The sequence below is a fragment of the Ochotona princeps genome, chromosome 9 (genome assembly GCF_030435755.1).
Source record: "Ochotona princeps isolate mOchPri1 chromosome 9, mOchPri1.hap1, whole genome shotgun sequence".
Classification (NCBI taxonomy): Eukaryota; Metazoa; Chordata; class Mammalia; order Lagomorpha; family Ochotonidae; genus Ochotona; species Ochotona princeps.
Window position 1 is genome coordinate 52,071,882 of NC_080840.1, and position 14,641 is coordinate 52,086,522.

General features: G+C 39.7%; 1 protein-coding gene and 1 pseudogene across 2 annotated transcripts in view; both read right to left on the reverse strand.

The window, feature by feature from the left end:
- Positions 1-14,641, reverse strand: part of PDE7A (phosphodiesterase 7A) — a 121,369-nt gene that overhangs the window by 75,521 nt on the left and 31,207 nt on the right. The window lies entirely within an intron of this gene.
- On the reverse strand, positions 10,684-11,957 carry LOC101530861 (zinc finger protein Pegasus-like; annotated as a pseudogene).

The window sequence follows — 14,641 nt, forward strand, 5'->3', positions numbered from 1 at the left end:
GGCGTCCATATGGGATCCTGGCGTGTTCAAGGTGATGACTTTAGCTGCTAGGCCACGGTACCATGCCCTTTATCCCCGTCTTTATAGCAGCTCAACTCACAAAGAACTAAAATATAAAATCACCCCTGATGTCAATTGATGACCTGATAAAGAAAATGTGTTATATATTCAGGATAGAATACTACTCAGCTATATAAAGAATAAAATCCTTTTACAATGAAATGGACGCATCTGGATAGCATTATGCCTAGGGAAATAAACCAGATACAAAGCACAAATATCATGTTGTCTCTGATTTGTGGTTGCTAATTACACATTTAAAAAAAACATTCTGAATGTGTAAGAGTGAAACACACATCTTATTTGATTATTGCTTATAGTCCTTGGCTATATAAACAATAGTGTTTCTACTTTTCACTTGTTGAACGCTACAGTTAGTGGTGTGTTAAGCATATACGTAAAAACTAGAGACATGTTGTAGCAAAAGGAGAAGAAAGAAAGAAAAAAGAGGGGTCCAGCCTTGTGCATGTGTCACCAGCACCGTGTATGTCCCAGCTGCTCGACTGCTAATCAGCTCCCAGCAACAGTCTGGAAAAGCAGGAGAGGACAGCCCAGTGTACTCATGGGGAGACCCAGGAGAAGTTCCAGGCTCCTCACTTCAGATCCATTCAGCTCTGGCAGTTGGCACCATTTGGGGAATGAACCAGAGGATGAACATCTCTCTCCACCAGTCTTTCGCAGTCTCTCTAACTCTGTCTTTCAAATAAAAATAAATAAATCTTTTAAAAAGGAGGGGATTTCTACTGCTTTTGGAGTCTTTTTTAGGAAGTGAGGGCCTACCCCTAAGTGTTGCAGTGTGTTTCCAACATTTTCTTCCAAAAGTTTGAAGGTTTCTGGATGTAGGTTTAGTTCTGTTATCCATTTAGATCTGATCTTAGTGTATGGTGAGAGATGTGGATCTATCTTTTTGTTTCTGCAGGCTATTAACCAGTTGTCCCAACAGCATTTATTGAACAGACCTTCCCATTTGCCTGGATTGTCGTTTGTCTTTTTGTCAAAGATTATTTGGCTGTACCTGTGTGGGCCCCCTTCTGGTGTTTCTATTCTGCTCCATTGATCTTCCTCTCTATCTTTGTGCCAGTACCAGGCTGTTTTGATAACCACTGCCCTATGGTATGTCCAGAGGTCCGGAACTGTGATTCCCCCTGCTAACTTCCTATTCTTCAGGATGGTTCTAGCTATCCGTGATTTTTTGTGTTTCCAGATGAACCTTTGGATCATTGTTTCCACTTCCATGAAGAATGTTTTGGGCAATTTGATTGGGATTGTGTTGAATGTATATATTGCTTTTGGCAGTATAAACAATTGGGACCTCATCAAACTAAGAAGCTTCTGTACAGCTAGAGAAACAATCAACAAAGTAAAAAGGCAACCCACAGAATGGGAGAAGATCTTCGCACACGACATAGGTGATAGAGGGCTAATCTCCAGAATATACAAAGAGCTACAAAACAACCAAAATGTCAAAACAAACAAGCCACTCAAGAAATGGGCACGGGAAATGGGCAAACACTTCACAAAGGAACAAACCCAAATGGCAAATAAACATATGAAAAAATGCTCAAGTTCCCTGGCAATAAGGGAAATCCAAATTAAAACATCAATGAGGTACCACCTAACGCCAGTAAGACTGGCCCACATGAATAAAAGCACCAACAACACTTGTTGGCGAGGTTGCAGGGAAAAGGGAACCCTACTGCACTGCTGGTGGGGCTGCAGGCTGGTACAGCCTCTATGGCAATCAGTATGGAGAATATTCAAACAACTCAAAATCAACATACCGTATGATCCAGCAATAGCACTCCTAGGAATATATCCAGAACAATTGTTTTATGAGAAACCAACATGCACTCCTATGCTCATAGCAGCACAATCATTAATTGCAAAAACATGGAAGTAACCAAAATGCCCATCAACAGAGGATTGGATAAGAAAGCTATGGTTCATCTACTCCATGGAATACTACTCAGCTATTAAAAACAAAAAAACAAAATGCAGTTCTTTGTGGCCAAATGGGCCAAACTGGAAACCATAATGCTAAGGGAAATGAGCCAATCCGAAAAGGTTAAATACCACATGTTTGCCTTAATTTAAGATGATATGATGTTATGTATAACATGTTATGTTATGAATGTTATATGTTGTGTATAAACTAAAACTGAAATGTCAATGAGGTGGTCACAGAAGGTGGTTAAGAACTCGCATTTACTTTTAACATATTGGTTACTCATTACTATGTCAATTAATTCCATAATGATGTAAATTTTTGCTGATGGTATGTTGGAGCTTTCAATTGACTGGGATGATACTCTGCTGGCTCTGTCTTCAGACCAGAAAGGGTATACCTAAGAAGCCGTTGAACTTGACTGGACAATAAGATGCTGGACTCTATGTTTGGTATACACTTGCAATGGGGGAATCTCAACTGAACTTGAGCTGTGGTTATGCAACAAGGTGGAGGAATCCACCATGGTGGGAGGGTTTGGGGAGGGGTGGGGAGAACCCAAGTACCTATGAAACTGTGTCACATAATACAATGTAATTAATGAATTAAAAATAATAAATAATAAAAAAAGGAGGGGAATAAAAAAGGGGGGGGGGAAGAGGATTGGGAGGGCAAAAGGCCAAACTCAAAAACAGTTTTCTACTATTCCAAGTAGAAAGCATTCCTCCTTGCTACCAGTTCTCACACACTTACAGATAACATTCCTACCCCCATGCCCACCCATCACATGCACGCGCACGCACGCACACACATACACACACATATATACACACCCCATGCAGGAGAAAGCTAAAATCAGAAAGTAGCAGTTTCCAAAACAACCAAAAACCTAGTTTCAAAACAGCCCCAAAAGCATAGAACTGAAGATGTAATTTATTTGAAAGATAGAGTGACAGAGAGGGAGGAAGATGCAGAGAAAGAGATCTTTTGCTGGTGTGCTCCGTAAACGGCAGCAAGGGGATGCATTTAGTTTCTCCCACCACAGAGACCTCGGCCAGAACTCCGCCCATTCCTCAGTGGCCACTGGTTCAATATTCTCAGAAGGTAAAAGCCAAGGCGCAGTAACTAAAAACTAAAAATTCTATCATCCATTTCTAAAACAAGTGCTGATTCAGAAGATCTGAATACATGTAGGTAATTATGATAAAATGTATGCTTCTATTACTACTGTCAATTACCAGGCAGAATGAACGGACTGGAATGAACGAACCTGTTTAACAAAGTCTCAGAAAAACACTTCGTATAATGGCACTAGTTCGAAGGATGGGTTCTACCACTGAAAGTGCTAAAAAAACAGTGAAGATACCTTTTGAATCCTTGAATGAATCCTTGAGCTGACAAAATAAAGAACACTTAGGGAAAAATCAAATAAAGGGAGGAATTCAAGGTGAACAGTGTACTGAAACTGACTTTCATTTACTTCAAGGTCAACATAAAGTGGACGAACCTGAGCCCTAGGTGTTTTTTTTTTTAACAACCTCATGGGTAAACAATGAAAAAGAGCCCAGGAACTGAACAAAATACGCAGCACCTTCCAGTAACTAGTACCCACGGAATACAACAATCATACTTCACATTGATTTAGAAAAACAGCTTCAAGTAAATCATGTGCAATTTGATAACTATCAGCTAGCAGAATATGATACAAATAAATGCAAGTCAGTAAAAAGACACCACATCTTAGATTTGCAACCACTCTGATGAATTTAATGGCAAAGGCAATTAAAACTGTGATACAAGAGCTCTAACTAGAGTAACATAGCAGCTTAATAAGGTTCAGAAAAAAAAACTCATTTGTTCTGAAATTATTGCCACTGGTTTATATATAATAACATGAAAAGAACACAGTCTTCTGTATTTGGCATGTATAATTATAATGCTTTGTTTAAGACAGAATAAAGAATTAAGAACGCAAAAATAACTTGATTTACACTGAAGTAAATGGTACTTCTTGCTCAGAAGAAATGTATTTATAATCAACATTCTGCAAAGCAATTCAAAAGCTAATGCATATAACCTAACATTAAAACTTTCCCATTAAAAAATATTTTCTTCATAAAAACAGAAAGTAGAGCAGAGCTCCCAGAAGTTGCTGTGAGGGGGAAGAGGAGTTATTATTTCAGGATTGTGAAGTTTCTGTTTGGGAAACAAAAATAAATAAACTTAGAAAATGGGCATGGTGATGGTCATACAATATTTCAATGCACCTACTGCTACAAAACAGTACACTTAAAAATGATAAATTTCATTTTATGCACATTTTATAATAAAAGTGTATAGAAAATTATTTCTGTATAATGCCATAAAGTTTTGCATTCTTTTAATTCTAAAATTTGTGCATACTCCTGAAATTAAATCAAAGGAGCATTTGGCTTTGGGCATTTGATCACTGATTCAAATTAAAAAGTTGCTTCTTTCAGTCATATGGTAGTTACATTTTAAACCTCAGTTTTCCCACGAGGGGAGTGGGAAAGTAAGGGGAACGGAGCCCTGTTTGGAATTACATGGTGTCTGAAGCTATTCGTAAAGACCACCCAGGAACTTAACCAGGATGTTCTTAACTCATCTCTGGCACAATCCAAATGAGGAGTCACCAACTATAATTTGCAAACCTTTAAAAATCACCTTACTACCTCTATCCACCACACTGAAGTATATTTAAGCACATCACCACGTCCCAAAAGAGCACTGGTTCCAGTCCTGGCTTCTTCATCTGATCTAGCTCCCTGTCAATGCACCTGAGAAAGCAGCAATGAAAGGTCAAGATGCTTGGCCCCTTGCCACTCATGTGAGAGACATGGATGATGCTCTTGGCTTTGATCTGTCCTGACCCTGGCTCGGTGGGTGTTTGGAGAGTGAACTACGGAAGAGAAGCACTCTCTCTCCATCTATTCCCAACTCCTCCATTCAAATAAAATCTTTCGAAGAATACAAATAACCAGGATATTCTCTTTTTCAAATTTCTGTTGCCCAGTATTCATATTACCTAATGTTAATAGTCAATTTTCAGTCATCTGCACCAATCAGACATGCACTGTTAAACCAACTCAGAAATCTGTGTTTCAAAGTCTGAATCACAATCCACTCTTGGGAGTGGAGACATGGCCAGTGTAGGAGCTGCTCCACCTCCTGGAGGATGATGGACCTCAACATGACAGGGCTTATGCAGGGCTCTACTGAGAAAGCACAAAGTAACATGATTGTGAGTTTGGGAAGTTTTTCATTTTTTTCAAGATTTTTTTCATTTGAAAGGCATAGTTATTACAGAGGCAGAGGGAGAGAGAGGAACGAGGGGTAGAAGAAGGAAGGCAGGGATGGAAGGAAGAAGAGGGCTGGAAGTGGGCCTGGGCGAAGCCAGGAGTCAGAAGCCTTTTCTGCATGTCCCATGTAGGTGCAGGGGCACAAATGCTTTGATCATTATCCACTACCTTCATAGCAGCATCATTAAGAAGATAGAGAAGTACAGCCTCCAGGACTAGAACTGGTGCCAATGTGGAACAATGGTGTTACAAGGCAGCAGCTTTACTTCTAAGCCACAAACCTGGCTGCCAGCAATTATGTTTAAATGTATTTTATTTAATCATAACACTACAGTACTTGTATCTGAAAAATACATACACATAAATACACAATTTTTTAAAAACTCAGTGTTTGAAACACATGTGGACTCATGAATTCCGTGCCAATTCCTAGATCCTCCTGGGAGTTACCTCTGTTGGTTAGGAACTATTGGCCAGAAGATAAGGTTCCTGGCATTGGGAGAACAAACTTGCAGGGACAAGTTGTTTGTTTATGCACACTCCCCACTCCCATATACACACACATCAAAAGACAAACATCATTCAGTACACCAATATATCACTAAAAGAAAGCTGATACAATTCAAACTGATATGATAAGAAAAACCTATATTATCAAGGGTAAAAAGGGGACATGCCAAAGAGTACAAAATATTTAACCCAATCATCAAATGGCACACATAGCACCTTATTACACATACTTCGCTACCTGTAATCTATTTTCTACTACAGAAAAAAAAAACCACACCAAATTAAAACTATCTCTCATAGCACAAATTTAATCCTATTTTTCTCATTTCCATCCTATATTTACTCTAATTCCAGCTAAATTATCGAATTTCCAAACACAGCCTGGGTAAAGCAACTGCCATATTTTTTCCAGTTTACTTCCTCAATTTAGAATGAATTCCCCCACTCCCATCTGGGAAAGTCTTGCCAATTTTAACATTTCCAACATGCGGGAATAGAGAGAAATTAAATCCAATTATTTTGGGCACTCTGACTAACTTCTTTCAGGATTTACTAAAGACACTTAAAAAAACTAAAATAGGTAGCCTGAAGTTTTAATTCACTATGTGGCCAACCAAGAGCCAGTTAGATATAGTCCAGTCAGTTTAAAACTAATGAATAATGCATACTTCAAAAGTCCCTTGTTGAGAACTTAGAACACAAATCCAGTAGGACAGGAGCTCTGACTATTCCAGCTAATGTTTCAAGCACATTTGACTTTAAAGTCACACTCATACTTACTGAGAAGTTCTAAAGCAATTTTCCAAATTTATTGAAGTAAACATTTGAAAAGGAGATACTATAGTTTAATCATTTAGTCATTTACCATATTGTCATGCAGGGGTGGGGAATTCCAGCCTAGAGGTCATATGAGGCCCATGAAATCATTTGGTTTAGTTATGCCAAGGCAATCGCAGGCGGTACCTGAAATTCAATAATTTTGTATGGTCTACAAATCATACTATGAATGATTCACAAAGATCCCTAGCAGATAAAAGGATCCCTAAACCTGCAAAAAGTCTTCCATTATTGTTTTGGTGAAAATTGGTGGGGCCAGTGCGGTGGCACAGTAGTTAAGCTGCTGCTTGCGACACCAGCGTCCCACATGGCCACCATTCACAACCCTGGCAGTTGCAGCTATTTGCAGAGTAAACAAGTGGATGAAGGATTGGTTGGTTATTTCTTTCTGTAACTCTGCCTTTCAAACAAATAAAAAATCTTCAAAAAAAAGGGCACACGCTTTTTGAGGAAAATTTCATGCTAATAAAAATATTGATGGGCCTGGCGGTGTGCCCTACTGGCTGAAAACCTCGCTTTGAACATGCTGAGATCCCATATGGGCGCCGGTTCTAATCCCGGCAGTTTCACTTCCCATCCGGCTCCCTGCTTGTGGCCTGGGAAAGCAGTATAGAAGATGGCCCAATGCTTTGGGATCCTGCACCTGGAGCAAGTTCTTGGCTCCTGGCTCCAGATCAGCACAGCACCGGCCATTGTGCTCACTTGGGGAGTGAATCATTGGACGGAAGATCTTCCTCTCTATCTCTCCTCCTCTCTGTATAACTGACATTGTAATAAAAATAAATAAATCTTTAAAAAAACACATTGATAAAGACTTTACACCTAACATCTTAACTATTCTGCTAAAAATCAGTCTAAGAAAACAATTATGAATGAGCATAACGATTGAGCTACGAAGATTTTTTCCAAGTTAATCTATTTTATTGTTTGACCAACTCTCAAGAGTAAGCTAGTTGTTATACAATATAAAAACAATAACCTCTTCAAAATGAGTTCCTCTAGATTTAATAAATCTTTTTATAAACACCATATTTAGATGTAGTTTATATCTATTACCACAAGCTTTTATCCTTTCTTACTAAGGCGACAATTTCATCATAGTTTCCATATAGTGCTATTACTGTACATGAAGAGTGGTACAACTGCAAAGAAGAATTACATTTTAAGATTCACAGAAAACATTTGAAATGGCCAACTGTGAAGCAGACATCAGAATCCACATCATTATTTATGTAAATGCTGTTTCTCCGTCACCTTTTCCATTGCGCTTCTATACCTACCTTTTCTTGGAAATTATACAATAAATGTATAGAAAGCAGAAAAAGGAACTTGTATAGTTTGTTTTTTTCCTACGAAGGACTGTATTTTAATAAGATGGTGACTGTACCTCTTTGGTCATCAAAGACACAGAATATAACAGATTCTCACTAGCGTTATTAACTGACTGAAAGAACATCATTTGTCAGAATAAAGGATTAAATAAAAGGTTCAAATTTAAAGAGGGAAAAAAGCATCTAGCACTACTTGCGGTTTTAAAAAGAAGTTGGAAGCGTTAAAAACAAATAATATTGACTCCTATGTGCTTAAACCAGAAATTGAAGAAACACCATTTTCAATTTTTAAAGTCTGGAGTATAACTTCCTTGTAGAACTTTTACGTAAATATTTCATATTTCCTCATGTAAAAAAAATTTTTTTTACCACACTCAGATAGCTTCACTATCATCAGCTGAAATGAAACTAGTGATTCAGCTTACATGAACCAAAAAGTATTTCAGTTGAACAACCTTAAGAACAATTGTTCTACTAAATACTGAAAGAAAGTTGTAACAGATCTTGTAAGAGAAAATATTCTCTAATGTTGAAATATGGCAGAACTCATGTGATATAGTTTCCGTTGATTTTTGTTGGTGAAGTGTGTCTCTTCTAGATAATAGATGGGTTTTGTTTTTTAATCCAGTCTACTAATCTATGACGTTTGATTTAGCTTAAGCCATTTACATTCAGGGTTAATATGTATGGATGGTAATTTGGTCCTGTCATTTTAGGAATGGGTTGTTCATTGGTTTAGTCTTCTGTTGTCATTTTACTGGGATGTTCTTCCCATTTGCCTTTGGTTTTGGTAGGTGCTATTCCTCTTCTCTGTGAAGAGAACATCTTGAAGTATCACTTGTAGGGCAGGTTTGGAAGAGGCAAATTCTTTTAACTTTTCTTGACTGTGGAAGAATTTGATTTCATTTTCAAAGACAAAAGAAAGCTTTTCTGGATATGTTATCCTAGGCCGACAATTTTTTTCTTTTAGAATCTGGAATATGTGGCTCCATTCTCTTCTTGCCTGTAGAGTTTCCTGTGAGAGCTCTCCTGTGAGTTTAATTGGCATTTCTTTATATGTCAATTGATTTTTTTCATGTGCACATTTAAGGATCTTTTCCTTATGTTCAATTGAAGAGAGCTTGATGATCATGTGTCTTGGTGAAGACTGCTTTTGAACAAGCCTGCTGGGAGTTCTGTGCCCCTGCTGGATCTTGTTTCCCAATTCCTTCTCTAGCATGGTTTTGTTGTTTTCTGTTAGTTTCATCTCTTCAACACACTTTCTTCTGATTAAATCATTCAATGACTCCTAGATCATACAGTAGCATCATTTTCTTCAAGAAGGTTCTTGATTTTCATTTCTTCAGCTACACGTTAGTCATTTAGTAGCATGTTATTTAACTTCATGGTGCTGTTAAATTCTTTTTTTTCCCTGATGTTGATTTTGTTTTGTGGCTTTTCATTTAAGGGGATGTATAGTAGCTGGGTAATGGAGACTGTCATATCTAGTAACATGTCATTTAACCTCCTGGTGCTGTTAAATTCTTTTTTCTCCCTGATGTTGATTTTGTTTTGTGGCTTTTCATTTAAGGGGATGTATAGTAGCTGGGTAATGGAGACTGTCATATCTAGTAACATGTCATTTAACTTCATGGTGCTGTTAAATTCTTTTTTCTCCCTGATGTTGATTTTGTTTTGTGGCTTTTCATTTGAGGGGATGCACAGTAGCTGTGAAATGGAGACTAACATCCAGATGTGAGGATACAATGTAGTATGCATTTCTGCTTCCAGACAAAGATGGACTTACAATGAAACTCTTCACTATATCTTGACAATAGGATTCTGGACTCTCTGCCATTGTCCATGCCCGCAATGATGGACATATGGGGCCCGGCGGCGTGGCCTAGCGACTGGGGTCCTAGCCTTGGGCACCCCAGGATCCCATATGGGCGCCGGTTCTAATCCCGGCAGCTTCACTTCCCATCCAGCTCCCTGCTTGTGGCCTGGGAAGGCAGTCGAGGACGGCCCAAAGATTTGGGACCCTGCACCCGAGTGGGAGACCTGGAGAAGGTTCCTGGCTCCCGGCTTCGGATCGGTGCACACCGGCCGGTTGCGGCTCACTTGGGGAGTGAATCATCGGACGGAGGATCTTCCTCTCTGTCTCTCCTCCTCTCTGTATATCCAACTTTGTAATAAAATAAATAAATCTTTAAAAAAAAATGATGGACATATGACTGTGTATGAAGAACTATATTTTAGTAATAATATAGAGTAACTAGGTGGGGGGGAGGGAATTGGGGAGGGGATAAGGCAAATGCCAGGAGCCTATGGAATTGTATCATAAAATGTTAATAATAAAATGTAAAAAAAAAATACTTAAAAAAAAAGAAATATGGCAGAAGTAGCATTTTAGCTGCAACGTATAGAAACAATGAGAGCACGGATCGACCTAGGAAGTCCTTCCAGGTCACAGGTGGGAATGAACACCTAATGAGGTTATGACTGAACTCTAATCCTCATTTCTACACCAAGAGACCTCAATGTGTCTAACTATGCTAATATATAAGCGACCAAGCCACATTTTTATGAAAACAAAATTGGAAGAAATTTTTCCACTGTCAAATTTATAGTCTATAAATATAATGTATGAATTTAAATTAGCAGACTTCTTACTAGGGATGACCAAACAAAACAAAAACAACTAAACTATGAAAGACAAAAAGGCAAAACCAAGTAAAACATAATGTAATAATGTTCGGATCAGTGCTGGCTCATGCTGCCCTCTTGCAAAATCATACTTGTTTTTACACTTGCACCTGCATATATTACACTGGAAAGGGTTTTCATACCCGTGGCATCCCATGTGGATGGTGTTATCTGCAAAGTACATGTCACAGTGCTGGCAGTGGTGCAGCAGCTATGGGTCCTGGACTGGCAGGGTTGGGGCCGGAGTGCTGGGCTGGCTGTTTCCTATGTTGGGAGTACTGGTATGGGCACTTGGTTCACTGCTCGGCCCTGCCACTGGACTGAAGTCCCATGGGCCATGCGATGGCCGCAGCTTGGGGCTTGTGGGCGAGGAACTCTGAGGAACACTTGCTGACACGGCAGAGACCACCGCCTGGGTGGAGGGCTGCTGGATCAGGAACGGCTTTTCCTCAGGGCATGGGACCACATCTGGGGACTCTGGGTTTTGGTTTTCAGGCGGCAAACTGGACAGCTGTCCTGCTAGAGAGATGATTTAAAGGGTCGTCAACCATGAGTTCTTGGGGGTCCTTTGGGGGGCCACCACTTGGAGTGGGCTCTGCCATGCTTTCATAGGAATCAGTCTGGCTATTTGGGATTTCGTGGGTAAAGTCGTTAAAGGTAGTCTGGTTTCTGGACCACCATAAAAGGCGGACTTAAGTTGATTAATGCTCTTCTGCCGTGCCCCAAATTGCCTGTTTTCTTCTGTAAAACCCCCCACATTTTCTTGGTGGTTAAGGAAGATCTGGTACCTTTAATTGGTACCATCTTATGTTTGTGCCTTTGATGATGGGACAGGTTACTGCGATCACTACAGCAGAAGAAGCACAGTTCACATTTGTACGGTTTTTCTCCAGTATGGGAACGCATATGGGTTTCCAGATGACGCTCATAAGCAGATGCAATAGACACAAATGACATCTATAAGGGTTCTCACCTGTGTGGATCCTGATGCGTTCAATGAGCTGGGCTGTGCCTTTGCTGGCATAGTTGCAGTACCAACACTTGAGCTTGCCATCAAAGGTCCTTTCAAACCCGTCCACTAACATTCCTGGGTTTTCATCCAGAGACACTTCAACAGATGGGTGATCAAGTCCCTGGAGAGCCTTGGCCTCCTTGTCCCCGCTAACCGAGCCAGAAACCGTGTTCACATGGTGGATCTGCTGAGTCAGGTATTCCTGAAAGTCTTTCACAAAGTCCAAAGGCTCTGGTTCTTTTCGCCCATCTTTGCTGGTTTCTCTCTTTTAAGTTTACAGTTTATTATACCTCCTGACAGCCACACCAGGCAAGCCCTGCTGCCTGGCTCAACACCGCTGCCACCGTCTCCTTCCTCAGGTCGCCGCCATGTTTGTTGTGTCTCTGGTTTGCTTCCCATCCCGCTACGAACATTTTCATAAACACATGATTTCTAACAGTGAAAACTGTAACAATTCTAATGGTTTTTAGTTTTCACAAATATCTAAAAATCAGGAGAGGCTGGTAGATTTAAAATAGAAATACAGAGGGTCTATATTGTGGCCCAGTGAGTTTGGCTTCCATCTTTAATGCTGGCATTACTTTTCAGAGTGCCAGGTCAAGCACCGCTGTTCCACTCCTGTTTCAGCTTCCAGCTAATGCTCCTAGGAAATCAATGAATAATTACCCAACCATCTGGGCTTCTGCAACTCACACGTGAGATCCAGATGGGGTCCTTAGCTCCTGGTTTTGATCTAGTCCAGACCTGGCTGTTGGGACAACTTAGGGAATAAATCAGTACATGAAAGAACTCTGTCATTCTGCCTTTCATGTTGTTATAAATCTTAAATAAAACAGAAACATGAATATCTATAATCATCTCCAGCAAATGCTCTAAAATGAACTTTTTCCCAACTGACTATAGTCTCTTGGACACTTTTAATTAGATGTGTAGTTAAAAAGCAACACACACATTCAATATATACTTAAAGACAAAGTATTTACTAATTCAGCAGGGAGTGGAGGAAGCAAAGGAGAGTGACTCATTTATTATTTTTTAAAATACATTTTATGTTTGTTTCACTTAAAGATTTCTTGTATTTGAAGGCGGCGTTACAGAGAAAAGGAGAGAGGTCTTGTTCATTCCCCAAATGGCTACAATGGCTGGAACTGAGCCAATCCAAAGCTGGACGCCAGCATCCTCTTCCAGGTCTCCATAAGGGTGCAGAGCCCAAGGATTTAAGCCATCCTCCACTGTTTTCCAAGACCATAAGCAGGAAGCTGGAATGGAAGTAGAACAGTTAGGACACAAACTGGCACCCATACAGGATGCAGTGCCACGGGTGGAGGATTAGCTTGCTATACCACTGGGCCAGCCCCCAGATGGGGACTCCTAGGTAGTTTTTCTCAGAAATAGATGCTAGGGAAACAGACAGCAAGGAAGGTTGTACAACTCTGTGAATACACTAAAGAAAACTACACAAATATACACTTTAGAGAGTAAACTTTATGGGAGAATAAAACATACTTCCTTAAAAATGTACGCATTTAAACATTTTATAATTTTTCTTTGGGGATTCCTACCCAACTACTACATATTCAGATGAATGTGTTCATAAAAATCTTTAATCAGGCGTTCTTTGGCAAATCTATGTCGTGTGTTATTGATTAGTAAAGTATGGGTACTAAATTGGCCTATCTCCAACTTGCATTATATTCCAGAAATTCCTTTGTTTTGCACATAGTATCCTCTTTGTTGTAGTACAATCTGTTGAAAAAGCAATTCTCCTGCTTCCTCATTGACCATTCTTGATATCCTTATCAAAATTAGTTGCCTATAACACATCCATTATTCTGTGTATGCTAACGCCAGTATTATTGTCGTGACTATTGTTAGTTTGCGTCATGACTATTGTTAGTTTGCATTTTTTAAAAATTGTATTTGAAAGGCAGAATTACAGAGATGAGAGACAAACAAGAGAAACCTTCAATCTGCTAGCTCATTCCCCAAATGACCCCAACAAACAAAACTGAGCTGATTCAAAAAAGGAACCAGGAGCTTCCTTGGGGTTTCCAACATGCGTGTAGGGGTCAAGGATTTCGGTTATCCTCAGCTGACTCACCAGGACATACACAAGGAGCTAGGTAGGAAAGTAGAACAGACAGAGCTAGAACTGGCACCCATATGGGATGCCAACATTGCAGGTAGAGGCATAGCCTACTATGCCAGAACATTAGCCCTCTCTGTAGTTAAGTTTTAATATCTTTCTTTTTCTAAGACTGTTTCTGTAAATATGAATCCCATACAATTCTACATGTATTTTCAAATCAATTTGCCAATTTGTACAAAGAATTCAGCTGCAATTCTGAATGTCCAAATGAATTTGTGAAGTATGCCATCTAAACAAACTGTCTTCAAAACCAGGAGGATGGTATTTTTTCCCCAACTATTCTCAATATTTTTTTTCAATAGTGCTTTGCACTTTCCCAATACATTTTGCACTAGTTGGGCTAAAGTTATTACTAAGCACTTCATTCTTTCTTATACCATTGCAAATTATCTTTATTTCATTTTCAGGTTGTTCCTGTCAAGCATACAAAAAGTCACATTTTTTAAAAGATTTATTTTTCATTGAGAAGGCAAATTTACACATAGAAGGATAGAGGGAGAAAGATATCTTCCATCCATTGGTTTACTCCCCAGATGGCTGCAATGACCAGAGCTGAGCCAATCTGAAGCCAAGAGCCAGGAGCTGCTTCTGGGTCTCCCACATGGGTACAGGGTCCCAAGGCTTTCCCAGGTCATAAGTAGGGACTGGATGGGAAGTAGAGCAGCCAGGACATGAATGGGTGCCTATATGGGATCACGGTGCTTGCAAGGGGAGGATTTAGCCCTCGTGTTGGGCCCTAGGTAATAGATTTTTGTACTGATCTTGAATACTGCAAATTGCTGAACTTATTCT